The sequence below is a fragment of the Myxine glutinosa genome, chromosome 4 (genome assembly GCF_964187855.1).
Source record: "Myxine glutinosa chromosome 4, kmMyxGlut1.1, whole genome shotgun sequence".
Taxonomy (NCBI): domain Eukaryota; kingdom Metazoa; phylum Chordata; class Myxini; order Myxiniformes; family Myxinidae; genus Myxine; species Myxine glutinosa.
The window spans coordinates 182,595-198,494 of NC_136264.1; the positions used below are offsets into that span (position 1 = coordinate 182,595).

The following is a 15,900-nucleotide window of genomic DNA, read 5'->3' on the forward strand; positions in this document are numbered from 1 at the left end:
AGGCAAACTGGCAGCGGAATGGGAAGTCCCAAAGGCCCCCTCCAGACGTATATGTTCACAGTTCAATCAGCGAACCACAACGTAATCCTCAAACACCGCGTTTGCGCACACACATCCCCGACAGATGACAGGATGGTGAGAAAAGCTGACGCGTAGCAAAAACCTTTTTCGGTGAGCGAAGCGCGAGGGTCAAAATGGCCACCGGCTCTTACTTGAGGCGAAGCGACCAGGCGAGGATTCTTCAGAATCTCAACGCCTAAACCTGACCGCAGGTTTCTCAATCCTCTAGCGATAACACCTATCGCAGGAAGTTCCTTTCAAGGAAACTCGAAGTTCACTCGTGACTTTCGTTCGATAACGCTCGCTACGGAGCTGGAAGCCACGCGTCTTGTCTGGCTTTTCTTGCCACGCCTTCTTCTTCCTCTCCCTCGTCGTCTTCCGGTTCTCGATCCGGTTTCCTGTTTCATTTAAAATATTAACCCTTTTTGCCTTTTAACAACAATAACCTTACCTTTTAACAGCAATAATCGCCGTTTCCTTCAAACCCCAATAATAATAATAATACATAACCAGAAATGTTTCAAGTGGATGAAAACCACAACAACGGAAGTGACGAACGAATCCGTAACAACGATGCCTACTAACACTTACTGGGGGAGAGTTAAAAGTTGATTTGACAGGCCCAGGTCAGGCCCATGTGACCCAAGCTCAGAGCTAGTCCTCTAGTACTAGTAGTAGTCATAGTTACCTATGTTACTAGAATGACAGCACAGCTTAACTGTCACTTTGCTGACGGACCAATTATTCTTCCTGTCTGCCAAAAATGGCTACAATGGTTCACTACGTCTGGTCCATATAAAAATAAACTCGATCAGCATACGTGAATATTTCATCATTTATTGAAGTGCCTTCAGCTCTATAATTGGTCAGTGGCTCATTGTGGCTTCATTTGTCATATTAGTCCATGAGCCAGGTCCAAAAATTTTGAAGTTGAGTATCAAGTTTGGGGACTAATTCCCACTATGATTTTTAGTTACACCAATGTCTGACGTCCATGAAAATGAGTGATGGACATTTCAAATGAGTAGCTTACTGCCATTTCCGACGCCATCTTTATGAGTAGCTTACGCCAAATGAGTAGCTTACATTTAAAAATGGCTGCCATTTTCAAGGAATATTCATGTAATTCAAAACTATCGCTGCATGGTAAATTCTGATGGTCAAATCTTAATTTGTACTTATCAAATGTTATTCACTTTATAATTTGGAGCATGTCAATACTTATTTTAACCATTTTTATACATGTTTGCCAAGAATTTTGCTTAAAAATGCTTGGAAAATGCCAAAATTTGTTTTTTTTAAACTAGTCACTCCCAGAAGTTGTCTAAATAAGTTGGTTAAACCAAATTGGGGCAGATAGATCGAGATTTTCAGTAAAGGTAATGATTACCGACATGAGAATATTAGTCATAATTACCGTAGCCTCCGCGTTTTTGGTGAAAAATCCATTTATTTTGTTTGTATGCGGCCAAATTCTAAAACAAAATTATGGGTTAGGGGAAATAAAAATAGGCATAACGTTTGAACCACACAAGATAGGCCAACATATTACCACTCATAATGTGTGTCTTGAAGCCCTCTATGCATTGCATTAATTAATATGTAAATTGGATCAGTAATTAGGTCACCAGGGGTCACAAGGTCACGAAATTCAGGCACTACTGAAAATGAGTACATCGTCCAGCAAAAATTTACTTTAAAAATCGGTTACACACATTTTCACAATTCTGATGCCTAGATAAGAATTGTGCAGATGTCAATCATTCTAACGCGAGCTAGATAAGACCCTTACACCTATTGGTATGTGTTAAACCCATGTTAACAAGTTTACATACAATGAATTATTAATTGATGTGTGGAGCATGCGAAACTGGAAATATGCCCTCCAGTACGTTGTGCTTTGCTCTCTACCCAAAACAGCTTGTGCAATGTCTATGAAATTGCAGGGAAATAGAAAAAGTTCTATGTTCTACTCAATGGCTAGGTTTAGTCCTCTTCAAACCTAACCTCCATGGCATGCTGAATGAAATCTGAAAATGGTTTAGCCTATCGGTATCAATGTGACATACGAAGAGCTTGGTTTCAAAATGAAATAAATGCCAAATTTAACATTTTGGATTTTTTGTTGTCAAAAGATTGTCAAAGTGATCAAACTTTCCCTGGGCTTTTTCGTCACAAAGTGCCGTAAATCCTGGGTTTCTTGGCAATAATAACATGTATATTATACATTTCCCTTTGAATTTTGACCTTTTCTGCCATTTTTCTTAAAACCTCGAAAATGGATTTATCTCGTTTTGGAGCCAAACTCTTCATATATACAAGTTTTTGACGTTAATCCTCTTCGTTATCACAATCACTGTCGCAATCATCTGAGTCCTGTTCAATATCAGCACCATCATCGTAAACATCGTCTTCTTGTGCCATGTTGGTGCAACTCTGCAGTTTACATGCAGCAGTGCACTTTAGACCATTAATCATGCACGAACAGTCCAACTGGCGGCAACTCCGTGCACACTTGCATGAGATGAGACTAAGAACGACATCTGGAGCCGGCAAGCCAGTCATCCACTGAATTATTAGTTCTCCTTCACTGTTTAATTCCCAGCCATGGCCTTCTGATGGCTTGGGGATGTCTGGAAAGCATTCTAGGCTTCGCCTCCAGATAGCAGCTTGGTAATTTGCACGAAGTGTGTGCTGCAGCAGTGTGTCTGCGCATGGTGGAAGCTGTCCAGATTCGACATCGCCCTTTCTTGCACAGAACATATTATAGTCAGGCTCACTACGTTAACAAATATAATTTCGTTCAAAATTTTGGTAGATTAGCAAAACTATACATTTTTGGAATATTCAGAGCATGAGGAATCCAAAAATTAATGTTTACATTTGCGTAGACACCTTTGCGAAAATGACACTCAGGACAGTGATGAAGATAGTCAGGTTCTTTATGTTAACAAATATACTTTCTTTCAAAATTTTGGGATGAGCAAACCTGTACATTTTTGGAATATTCAGAGCATGCGGAATCCAAAAATTAATGTTGGCATTTGCACAGACACCTGCATGGTCGCCATTTTGGATTTTGAAAATGGCCGCCATAAAATACATATTTTGCGCGATCTCGGCTTCTAGTCAACCTAGAGACTTAATTAAATATGCTAATCCTATGTTTTCTGGGTCAAGGAATCCAATAAAGGCCTCAAAATAGTGCTCAGGATTATAGAAAAGCAACAAACAAAGGTAATTGAAAACCATTGTCTTTATATTTGTGATATAACTGTATTACATAATACATGATATTGCAAGTCCTTTGAAGTTATAGGTTGTTATAGGAAGTTATAGGTAGTATCAGATTGAACTATAAGTCCTATACACAGGATCTACGAGGTCTATACCGTTCAGGAATATGCTTTTACAGATCTTCATCACTGTCCTGAGTGTCATTTTCACAAAGGTGTCTACGCAAATGTAAACATTAATTTTTGGATTCCTCATGCTCTGAATATTCCAAAAATGTATAGTTTTGCTAATCTACCAAAATTTGGAACGAAAAAACATAGTGAACCGGACTATTATAGCGCAGATCGTTTACACCACATATCTTTGTGTTTTTACAGTAAAGAAGACATGTGAACTCTTGGATTTGGTTGAAAACGTCTTGTGTCAGGTTCCACGATGCTCCAAGAGAGACAAAAGCATTTCGGAATATCTGATTCGTCCGCACAATTTGCAGACCTTTCATTTTTCCTTGGCTAGCAAGAGCGCACTTCATGCCCCAATGCTGCAGCGATTTTTGTGATGTCAATCATTCTAACGTGAGCTTTTGTTCCACGACAGATGAAAACTTTACTCTTGATGGCACTGCTTAGACCGAGACAGATGATGAAAACATCAGTGTCATCTGCCACCAAAACAATAGCCTGGTAATTCTCTGCAGCGGCATGCTGTGCATGTAGAAATAAACGAGTGTCAGCCTCCTCGTGGTTGGATCTGAGGACCTGGACCTCCTCGCATTTCTCTCTGGTGAGCTTAAAGCATTTTTCCTCACATGTGACGAACATTGTTTGGTCATCTAGCTTCTCCCTCTTGGTTTCTTCTTGCCACGATTCTGCCAGAAACTTGGTGAGCTTTTTTTAAGTTTCACTGCAGGCCAGCAAGCATCGCCAATTTTTTTATCTTGTGACCAGGTCTTATTCTATTGAATGTCACGCCTTCCTGTGATCCTCGGCTCACACGTTCAGCAGATTTGATGGACTGGTCCCTGTAGACGTCGAAGATCACATCAACGCGATCACTTCCCTGAGCAGCATGCAAGGATGATTCAAAGATATGATTAGACAGCTCTTCAAAAGTATGATTTTCTCCATGCAGTTTCTGTATGAGAGCCATAGCATCAATCAGTGTTGCACATGGTTCGGGAACATCTTCTGCAGGGTCCACCATCTTTTCTAGATTTTCAGCAAGCGCAGCTTTGTTGGTTTTCTTAAGAGTGCCGTCAACATTTGCCAGCGACCATGGTAATGGCCCAAGAGGGTGACAAAACACGTCGTGCATGTCAAGCTTTCGGTTCTGTACAATGAGTATCATGGTGACAAACAACCTCCTGTCAGCCTTCAGAACTATTTCCTTGTTTGTGCCCTTCACAGACTTCTTGACTTCACCAAATGCTTTAAAGTTCAGCTTTTTGATTTTGTCATAGAAACCTTCACCTTTTTCTAGGCGCTGCTCCTGAAATGTCTGGTAAGCCTCCTTCCCTTTTTGCAGTGCATTTAATAGGTCACTAGAAACCTCAGGGGTGGCAGCTACTCCAGTCGAGATACTGACAAGATCAGAAGGGTCATGGCCAAACGGATTTATCCAGTCGTTCTCTAGTAAGCCAACAATTGCTCTAACATCTGATTCGTCTTTCTGGATGCGAGGATTCCCGAGGTCAGAATGATGGAATTGAGTCTGGTTCTGGCCGATTGCCTCACGAAGTCGCCTCACAGCAGCAGCACGATGTTCTGCTGTGAGATAGTAGCGTGATATAGCCCCTGGCTGGAGACTAAAGCCTCGTGTTCCTCCTGCAGTTTGTGTGTCCTTGTTGACTGTTTCCTCAGTTGTTTGATCGACTGCTATTCGGCCAAATGGATTGCCTTGTCTGAGCTGCACAGAGAAGTAGCCTCGCTTGAAATGCTGGTACAGCATTGGGCAGGTTTTTTCAAGCTGTGTCATCTGTGCATTGTACACTGGGAGGTATCTGGCATAGTTCACTTTGCTCAGAGCAAAGCACCAAGGGATCACCTGTTTAATACAAGCTAGGTGGAGAGTCCAGTCACCCTCTCTGTCGGCTCTCAATAGCCCGAGCAAGATCTCGACCATATCGATGTACATCATCCAAAACTGTGCTAGCTGACCATGACTGACGCAGGACATCCAGATAGGCCACAAACAAGTCCATGATATATGTGCAAGAGTCGTCGGCCATTGCTGCAGCAAGAGTTTCATGACGGGTGTTCATATTAATGTTGTATAGTGTGTGGTTGGTGTTGTCCAGCTTGTGAGTATCTTCAGGGTGATGTGATTCCAACCAATTCTGGAATCCATTCCACGCAAGCCGCATCAATGCTTCGTATGTCAACTTGTGGAAACGAACAGAGCGGTTGTACTGTTTGCTTTCCAATACATTGTTGATGGATCCCTCAGCTATTACGCCGGATTCGCCAGACAGGTCACGAAGTCCTGCGTCTTTAAACATTTTCCCGATGCTGGACATAAAGTTACAGATGGTATGGAAATTTCCCATCATGAGCACAATTTTTCCATACTGGGTGGGATGCTTCCAAGCTATTTCAGTTGTCTTAGCAAACAGAGCTTGATCGAGTACCATTGCAATGTTCTCAAGATGGAGTGAAGACATGATCTTTAAAGCATTGGAGAGAATCTCCTGCGCTGTTGCCATTTCTGTTGCGGGTGCATTTATAGAGGGCAGATAGCCTACAACATCTTCCATCACCTCCACATGACCCCTTGTCATGATGTTAAAACCTGTCCATGAGCTGACTTTCTGATGAAGTGGGTCGAGCAAACGCGTCAACACCCACAAGTGGTTTCTCCTCTGTGCTTTAGAAGCTGCATCTTCAAGAGTTCCAGACAAATCAGCTGTTTGTATTGCTGGCGGACCTTTTCTTTTCCCAACACTATACACTGGTAGCAGTTTATCCGATGATTGAATGGATCATTTCTTCTCTTGTTTATCAACAACAGATGTTTTCTGTGCGGGCATACACGAAAATGATTTTGGTTGGACAATGATTCCATTGACTCTATGTGATGTTCCACCTCCACTCAGGGATTCTTCTAACCTGTCAATGTTGTCAAATGCCAATACTGTCGGGACAGAGTGGTGCACATCTGAAGGAAGAGAAACATCATCGCTGTTAACACTTGCTATTTTGTCAATACAGAGTGCTGTGTCAATCTCTTCCAGAGCTGTGTATGAACACCCATGTCCGAGTCTATTCAAGATTTTGATCAACTCAACATTACCAGTTAGTGTTTTGATAGCCCATGGAAGCAAGACATGTTTTGATGTTTTCACTGTGCCAACACTTACTGCAGTGATGACATCCTGTGCCATCGACCATGTTAGTCTATTTATGCGAGCAGAGCCGTTCTCACTTCCACCAAGTAAGATTCTCAAAAATCTCTGTAGAGTCGGTGGAACTTTCACATAATCTGGAGTGAGGTCTGCTGGCTGAGGAGGCCAATTGTCATTGAAGGGAGTGGCTTTAATTTCATCTCGCAGTGACATGGCTGCTTGGACAATTATGTTGTCATTACTGGCTTTTTCAAATGTTTCCAGCTTTGATTTCACGTGGATCAACTCAGCAGCTAACATCGTTTTGGTTAGGTTATCAGGCATTAGGTAAACGTGACGGTTCTCTGTGAAGAAAGTCAGTGAATCGCAGAACTGCATCTCTATACTGCGCAGGATATTTTTCTTGGTGGAATTGGTAATCTCACTTATGCCTGCAGACGCCATTGATGACACAAGCTTGGCTGTGATATCGAGCAGTGGAATAATCCTTGGATTTGAAAATAAATTGTTCCGGATGTATTCAAACACAGTTTTAGTGATGCTTTCTCAACCTTTTGATATTGAATGTAGTCTTCTTCATTCGGTTCTGGAGTCTGCAGTTGCTCTCTTCTCTCTGGACGTGTGTAATCTCGGTAGCACGATTTATGGTAATGAGCCTCGGCTGCAACTATATCTCTTGCAGTCACGGCCAACACTCTGTCGTCATTACGGTTGATTGCAGCCTCCCTCACGGTTTTGTCTGACCGCAGCTCAACGGCTGGATTAAGAGCCTCTCTCGACCGTGTTCCCTTGATATACTTTGACACCCGCAGACAAAAGATGCATTTCTTTTCATACACTCTCTCGTTAGATGACGGCTCATCTCTGGAAGATCGTCTGGGCGCAGTATCGGGCACATTTGCCAAAGAACTGTTGGATTGCTCTTGAAACTTAGCTAATGACTTTTTGTGTGTAAAGTCTGACCTGCAAGCCCTGTGATAGTATATTGGAACATGCGGAAGTTCAGCTGGGCTCTCTTCAGCAAGCTGAAGAATGTGTTTAAAATTTCGTATGGTCGCTGCATTGCAAAGTGTCTGCCATGAGTCGTTGTCATTTGGCTTGCTCAACTCATGCAGGGCTGATTTCTTGCTGCAAATGATACATGTTCCTGTCCCATGCTCCAGCTTTCTCCGTTTAACCATTACTTCCGATTGAGACATTTCAAAATTGTTTATAAACCATGTATATATAGGTGGAATGGCACTTTTGGGCAGAAGATCTAATCGTCATCCATGCAATCTGAAATGAGAAAATGATGGGGGAAAATTACCATACTTGTATATGCAGTTGAAATGTGAATCTAGCTAAACAAATCTGAAAATCAATATCTTTTTCCTTCAGCTGAAAATAATACCAATATAAATATAAAATATTGTGTCCTCAATACATTTCTAGCAAAACATGTAGCCCTCGAAATCAACCAGGATTGATAAAGACAAAGGCATAAATACGTTGAATAGACGATTTTAATACTACAAGAACAAAGAAAGAGTACATACAGTAATTTCAATAGAAACTACGACATAATCAAAGCATAATAAAACCAATGCAAAACTACACACAGATTGCCCACAAAGAAGAGTAGTTTCTCATCCAACAGGTGTAAGGGTCTCATCTTTGAAGAATAGAAGCACAAAACTGTGAAAATGTGTGTAACCGATTTTTAAATTTAATTTTTGCTGGACGATGTACTCATTTTCGGTAGTGCCTGAATTTCGTGACCCTGTGACCCCCTGGTGACCTAATTACTGATCCAATTTACATATTAATTAATGCAATGCGTAGAGGGCTTCAAGACACACATTATAAATGGTAATATGTTGGCCTATCTTGTGTGGTTCAAACGTTATGCCTATTTTTATTTCCCCTACACCATAATTTTGTTTTAGAATTTGGGCACACAAACAAAAAACTAGGTTTTTCACCAAAAACGCGGAGGATACGGTAGTTATGACTAATATTCTCATGTCGGTAATCATTACCTTTACTGAAAATCTCAATCTATCTGTCCCAATTTGATTTAACCAACTTTTATAGACAACTTCTGCGAGTGACTTGTTTAAAAATAACAAATTTAGGCATTTTTCCAAGCATTTTTAAGCAAAATACTTGGCAAACATGTATAAAAATGGTTAAAATAAGTATGGACATGCTCCAAATTATAAAGTGAACAACATTTGATAAGTACAAATTAAGATTTGACGATCAGAATTTACCATGCAGCCATAGTTTTGAATTACATGAATATTCTTTGAAAATGGCAGCCATTTTTAAAGATGGCGTCGGAAATGGCATTAAGATACTCATTTGAAATGTCCATCACTCATTTTCATGGACGTCATACATGTGTGTAACTAAAAATCATAGTGGGAATTAGTCCGCCAATTTGATACTCAAATTTTGTCTGGCTCATGGACTATATGCCCCGAGGGCAGTTTGCATTCGTGCAAGATAGCCGGTCGATCTCCCAGTCCCAGGAGGGAGCCAGAGGCCCCTCACATTGTAGAAGATGTGCTGTTGCCTTCGCGAAGCCTGCACCACACAGTCTTCCATATAAATGGTATTGTTCTGAACAAACTGAGATCCTGCAGGAGCAGCCTGCGATGCACCGCTACAGCTTAGCCTTCAAAGTTGGCTGCTTCACGGCCTCAACCGACTGTATAGTTTAGATTTACGTTTATCCACCTAATTGTTTTAAAACTTCACCACTGTAGTCTAACTATTCGACCTTTTTAATTCCAATACTGCCCATAGTTTCGCTCACAGGTTTAATCAAAAGACAGACATTGGCGTTTCCCAAACCCGCCCCCCCGCCCCCCCCCCCCCCCCCCCACACATTCACCCCAACCCCCATCCCGCCTCACCACACGTTCACGCCCAACACCCATCCCCTCACACCACACGTTCACCCAAACCCGCAACCCCTCACACCACACGTTCACCCCAACCCGCAACCCCTCACACCACACGTTCACCCCAACCCGCAACCTCTCACACCACATGTTCACCCCAACCCGCAACCCCTCACACCACACGTTAACCCCAACCCACAACCCCTCACACCACACGTTCACCCCAACCCGCAACCTCTCACACCACACGTTCACCCCAACCCGCAACCCCTCACACCACACCACACCACACATTCACCCCAACTCCCATCCCCACTCACCACACCACACGTTCACCCCAACTCCCATCCCCACTCACCATACCACACGTTCACCCCCAACCCCCATCCCCTCACCACACCACACGTTCACCCCAACTCCCATCCCCTCTCACCACACCATACGTTCACCCCAACTCCCATCCCCTCTCACCACACCATACGTTCACCCCAACTCCCATCCCCTCTCACCACACCATACGTTCAGCCCAACTCCCATCCCCTCTCACCACACCACACGTTCACCCCAACCCACATCCCCTCCCACCACACGTTCACCCTAATCCCTCCCACCCCACATCACTCCATTCACCACATCACGCCATTCTCGCCCATCCCCTCAGCACCACCCATTCACCCCAACTCCCCATCTCACCACCCCTCATACCAACAAGTCCCAAGACTTGAGGCCTACGGCCTATGGTTTTTACATATCCAATATCCAAAATGGTGGCGCACGATTTTGATTGTGGGCAGTCAGGCAAGCAGTCCAACCAATGGGGTGAATGCAGTCGCGTGACGTCACGGGCAAGGTCACTTCCTCCATGACCAAAAATAAATACTCAGGTCTTTTATACATATGTATAGATAACAGCGAGATATTCTTTCAGTACACAAGTGCTAAGGAAAGGGCAAAGAGGAGCGTGGGCCCATTTGGGAATAGCAAAGGAGAATTGGTTGGAGACAGGACATGGCCGGACAGGAATATTGGAGTAGCAAATGTAACACTGTTATTTAAGAAAGGGTCCAGATAAGGAACTACATAAACCTGTTAGTTTGTCTTCAGTTGTGGGCAAGGTGTTGAAGATGTTAATCAAGGAGCATATGGGGAACCATTTCAATAATTTCCAACTAATTAGAGGGAGTCAGCATGGATTGATTAGTTCATGTGTTAGAGTTCTATGTACCAGTTAGTGATTGGGTGGATGAGGGAAGTGCAATGGACATAGTATATGTCCATGGTTCCCAACCTGGGGGCCATGGTGTATTTCTCGGGGGGCCATGTGGTAATTGGAACCATACTAAAAATTCAATATCGTTTTGTTTTGTTTTTTTTGATATTATTTTGACTTCGATATCGTTTTGTTTTTTTCCTATTGCAGATTTGACGTTATGGCTTCTGGGAGTAAAAAAAAGAAAGTATCTTGACGAATACATAAAGCTTGGATTCACGTCCATTACCGTGTCTGACCAAGAGAAACCAGAATGTGTGCTGTGTCGCAAGGTTTTGAGTACTGAATCCATGAGGCCATCCAAGTTGAAGTTGCACCTCGAGACGAATCACGCACAACATGCAAAGCAGGATCCCGAATTTTTCAAGCGGCATGAAAAATTTAAAGCCACAGAAGTTGGATGAGGAGGAGCTTTTCAACAAGAAAATGTAGCAACCGTCCAGGCTTCTTATGAAGTTTCTCTTGAAATTGCAAAGAAGAAAAAACCCCACTCGATTGGGGAGACACTCATCAAGCCTTGTACCCTCCTCATTGTCGAACAAGTTCTCGGCAAGGCAGAGGCTCGCAAAGTTGAAAGTGTCTTTATCGAATAACAGTGCAGCGTCGTATCCGTGACATGTCGGAAGATGTGAAACAACAGATCATCAATGAGATAAAGGCGGCGCCTTTCGGCTTGTTTTCTTTTCAACTTGATGAATCGACCGATGTTAATTCCTGCTCCCAGCTACTGGCATTCGTTCACTATGTCAAGGGAGATGATATCAAGGAACAATTCTTGTTCTGCAGTGCCCTGGAAACAACGACTAAAGCTAACGATATCATGGAAAAAATGAAGTTGTTCTTCGATGCGGGACGAATTCAGTGGGAGAATGTATGCGGTGTCTGTACTGACGGTGCTCCTGCCATGCTTGGTTCCAAATCCAGATTCCAAGCAAAAGTGAAGATGCTGGCACCACAAGCGAAAGGAACCCACTGTATGATTCATCACTACATCCTGGCTTGTAAGACTCTCGCTCTTTCATTAAAGAAAGTTATTGAAGTCGTAATCAAGATTGTTAACTACATCAAGGCAGCGGCTCTCAACACCCGAATGTTCAAGGAGCTGTGCAAAGACATGAACGCGGAACATGAAACGTTGCTGTACTATACTGCTGTACGCTGGCTTTCGAAAGGGAATGTTCTGAACCGCGTATTTGAACTTCATGCGGAAATCAAACATTTCTTGAATCTTCAAGGGAAACATGACCTCCTGCAGCATTACGACAAAGAATTGTGAAACGAACGACTTGCTTATCTCTGACATTTTCGAGCAGCAGAACCAGCTGAACCTCAAGCTCCAAGGAAGAGCGACTAATATTATTATTTTCCACGATCATCTGAGGATTTGTTGCCAAGCTCCAAAACTGGCGCAGGAAAGTGAACACAGGAAACATTGCTATGTTCGAAAGAATGTCTGAATTGCAAGACAGCATGGGAAAAGAGCTTGATCCCATACTGAAAAATGACATTCTTGAGCATGAGTCACTGGAGCTAGAATTTCATAAGTATTTTCCTGATTTAGACGACAGAGGCAAAAATTGAGGAATCCTTTTTCCGTCAACCTTTGCATGGAGAGCATGCCGGAGGCAATGCAAAATGAATTCCTGGATCTCCAAAACGATTAATTTGCCAAAGACACATTCGAAGAGAAGAGCTTGACGGAGTTTTGGATGGGAATGGGTCGCTACCCTAATATCAGCCAGATAGCTATCCGGGTGCTTCTGCCATTCTAGCCTACCTATCTCTGCGAAGAGGGGTTTTCTACGCTGTTGAATATCAAATCGAAACAGCGTAATCGCCTCCACATGGAAGATGACCTCCGCTGTGCCCCGACTGACAACCACAGATACCCCAATTGGTAGCTAAAATACAATTTCAGCCATCCCACAGTTTTTAATTCACTTTTACGGCACATGCACCGCGTCCCTAGTTTTGATTACCTGAGTTGTTGTCGAATTGAGTTTCTTTTTGTGAGATTATAACGCACTGCGTTAAATACAGACACAACAGAGGTTTTTAGTTTTCACATATTCTTGACTTGGAATCTTTTCATATTGTTTTCTTGTGTGACAGTTCTATTTTATGCTGTCTATGGTGTTGCTACTGATAATATTAAAATCTCATATCAAACATGCATCATTCGAGCGACGTTGCTTTGTTTGCTTCTTCCAAAAACGATGTAGTTTGGAGCCAGTAAGGAACAGAAAAAAACTATGGAACTAAATGTTCATGTTGGCTACTTGGAATTCCTCATTTTCTGTGTAATAATTTACCAATCATACAAACAAAATAGCCAATTAAAGGAAAAAACACCTCTCAGAATGCACCACAGAGTATCGAGAAATCCAAATTTTTCTGTGGGCCCCAGACCCAAAAAAAGAAAGACGGGCCCACAGACCCCCCCCCCCCCCCCCCCAGCCTGCTTACACGTGCTCCACCTCGCAAAAGGGAGGGGGTGGGTGCTGGGGATGTGCTCTGGGAGCCAAGGGGGTCATAACACAAAAAGGTTGGGAACCCCTGGTATATGTTGACTTTTTGAAGGTATTTGATAAGGTACCTTGTGGTGTTGGCTGGTAGAGTAGCTAGATTAGCGATGGGAAGCAAAGAGACTGAGTGGGAGGGCAGAAGTAGTGGGGTACCTCAGGGATCAGTACAAGGACCATTATATTCATCATTTACATCAACGATAATATGGATAGTGAGGTGGAGAGCGTAGCCTTTCAAATCCGGAGGTGACAAAGGTTTACAAAGGTTCGAGGTAAGGTAGATAACAGAGGGGGTGGTGATCAGATTCAGGAAGCTATTGATCCTTGGATAGATTGGGCAACAGACTGGTAGTTATCATTTAACCAAAAGAAATGTAAGGTGCTGAGGATGGGTAAGAATAATGAAAATGCAAGGGGCAATGTTGGGGCGTGTCACACAGGAGAAGGATCTGGGGTGGCAATAGATACGGAGGGAGTGAGGGTGCAGACGGGACAATGCCAGGTAGCTATAGGTAAAGCAAACAGGGTTTTAGGTTGTATTTATGGTGGGATACATTTTAAATCAACACTGTACTATAATATAATGAGGCCTGAAATAGAATATTATGTTCAGTTTTGGTGACCACATTTGAGGAAGGAAATAGCTGCCAAAGACAGGGTTCAGCATAGGGTGACTCAATTGATTCTGGGCCTAGCTAGACCGAGTTATGAAGAACTGAAGGACACAGGACTTTACCCAATAGAAAGGATGACATTACTAGAGGTTTACGATAATGAAAGGTATAAAGAAAATAAGTGCAGAACAGTTCTTCAGCAAAATAGACAGTGATAGCACCAGGGGACAGCCTGAGAATAATGAGAGGTGGCACCGCAATATGGTAGGGGTCTTTCACTCAGAGTAGTTCATGGATGGAATGGTCTCTTTGGAAAGGTAGTAGTAGCGAAACATTACATAGGTTAAATTTGGAATTAGATAGGAACCTAGAACTAATTGGCAGGAATGGTAGTAGCTCGTGTGTGGATGGGTGATGGTTTATACGGTTGGTGTAGTACAGGCATGATTGGCCAAATGGCCTCTTTCTGTGCCCAAGTTCCTTGTACAAATCAACATTGTGAAAAATCTAAAAAAAAACTAGAACGGCACTCGGTAGGGCACATACCTCTGCAAGGCTGAACAGTTTGTGTTTTGTATCCACTGATAGGCCAGATCTGGATCCTGACCTGAACCAAAATCCAAGCTTGTCCTTGTCATCTAAAACTCATCCACCTCATTTTGTCATAATTGGTCAGTGACTTTTTGAAATATCGTGCTATGTATCATTTCTTGCCCCATCACCAAATCATGAAGAATTACTTTATTTCAAAATAAATAATAATAATAAAAACATTCTCGGATCCGGATTTGGATCTTCACCAAAATAGATTCCTTTCTTCCTGTTCACACATCTAACCTGTACACCAAGTTTCGTCTGAATCCGGCCACACGTTTTGAGATATCATGACATACATCGCTTTCCCATATCTCTGAATGAGGAAGAATCATGTAAAAACTAGAGCAATGTAACTGTGTCGCCAATATGCCTCCGCATAGTCCCACAACGGGTAGATGCCCTCGTTCTGTCCTAAAAATAAACAAGTTTGATTTAAATCCCTTCAGCTGTTCTAAAGTATCACATTTTCACCAGTCATGACAGGTTTCACATCGATCGGTGAAGCGGTTTCAGAGAAAGGATTTTTTATTATCGGCTTTCATGCTAATGTGGCTGCCACACCACGTGACATATGACCTTTAGAAAAAAAAATGTACACTGCATATGTATGTATTGGGGATCACATTTGTGAAGTTTCCTGTTGATCGGATAAGGTTTTTTTTCTATTCAAGATGGCTGCCAAACCACATCATCATTTTCATACGATATGCAACAATGGTGTTAAATGATATTTGTAAAATTTAGCATCGATCGGGGCGGTTTAAGAGATATAATTATAAATATTTTTCTTCAATCCAATATGGCTGCCACACCATGTGACCTATGATGTCATAAATTTAATATTTCAATACAAATGGATCAGATCATGTGCATGCAATTTCAGATTTTTAGGAACAGCAATTTGATTAAAACATTTCATCATGCGTTTGTTCCCCATTGGGAGTACTTGACAATGTGCCAAGTTTCAAATTTTTCCATTCAGCGGTTTCCGAGAAATAATTTTTTAATTATTTGCGGTTAACCCAAGATGGCTGCCATACCATATGACCTATAACGTCACAATTATAAAAACATTCTGCACAGGTGTCACTCCTATCATGAAAGTTTCGTCTCAATCAGCCATGTGGTTCCTGAGAAAAACGAGGTTTAGCCCGTACGGACGGACAACCTAAAAACAATGCCCCCGGCGACCTTCAGGGGCGGAAACATAAAAATTATCGAAACCAAATCCGGATCTGAATCTTCACCAAAATCTAATCATTTCGTCTGTCCCACATACCCAACTTCTCCACAAAATTTTGGCCGAATCCGTTCACAACTTCCTGAGATATCCTGTTAAATGGGTCAATTTATGAAAAACACCGTA

The 15,900-nt window shown here is 42.4% G+C and overlaps 1 protein-coding gene across 1 annotated transcript in view; it reads right to left on the reverse strand.

Moving 5' to 3' along the window:
* Window positions 1-15,900, reverse strand: part of KLHL8 (kelch like family member 8) — a 121,179-nt gene that overhangs the window by 83,715 nt on the left and 21,564 nt on the right. The window lies entirely within an intron of this gene.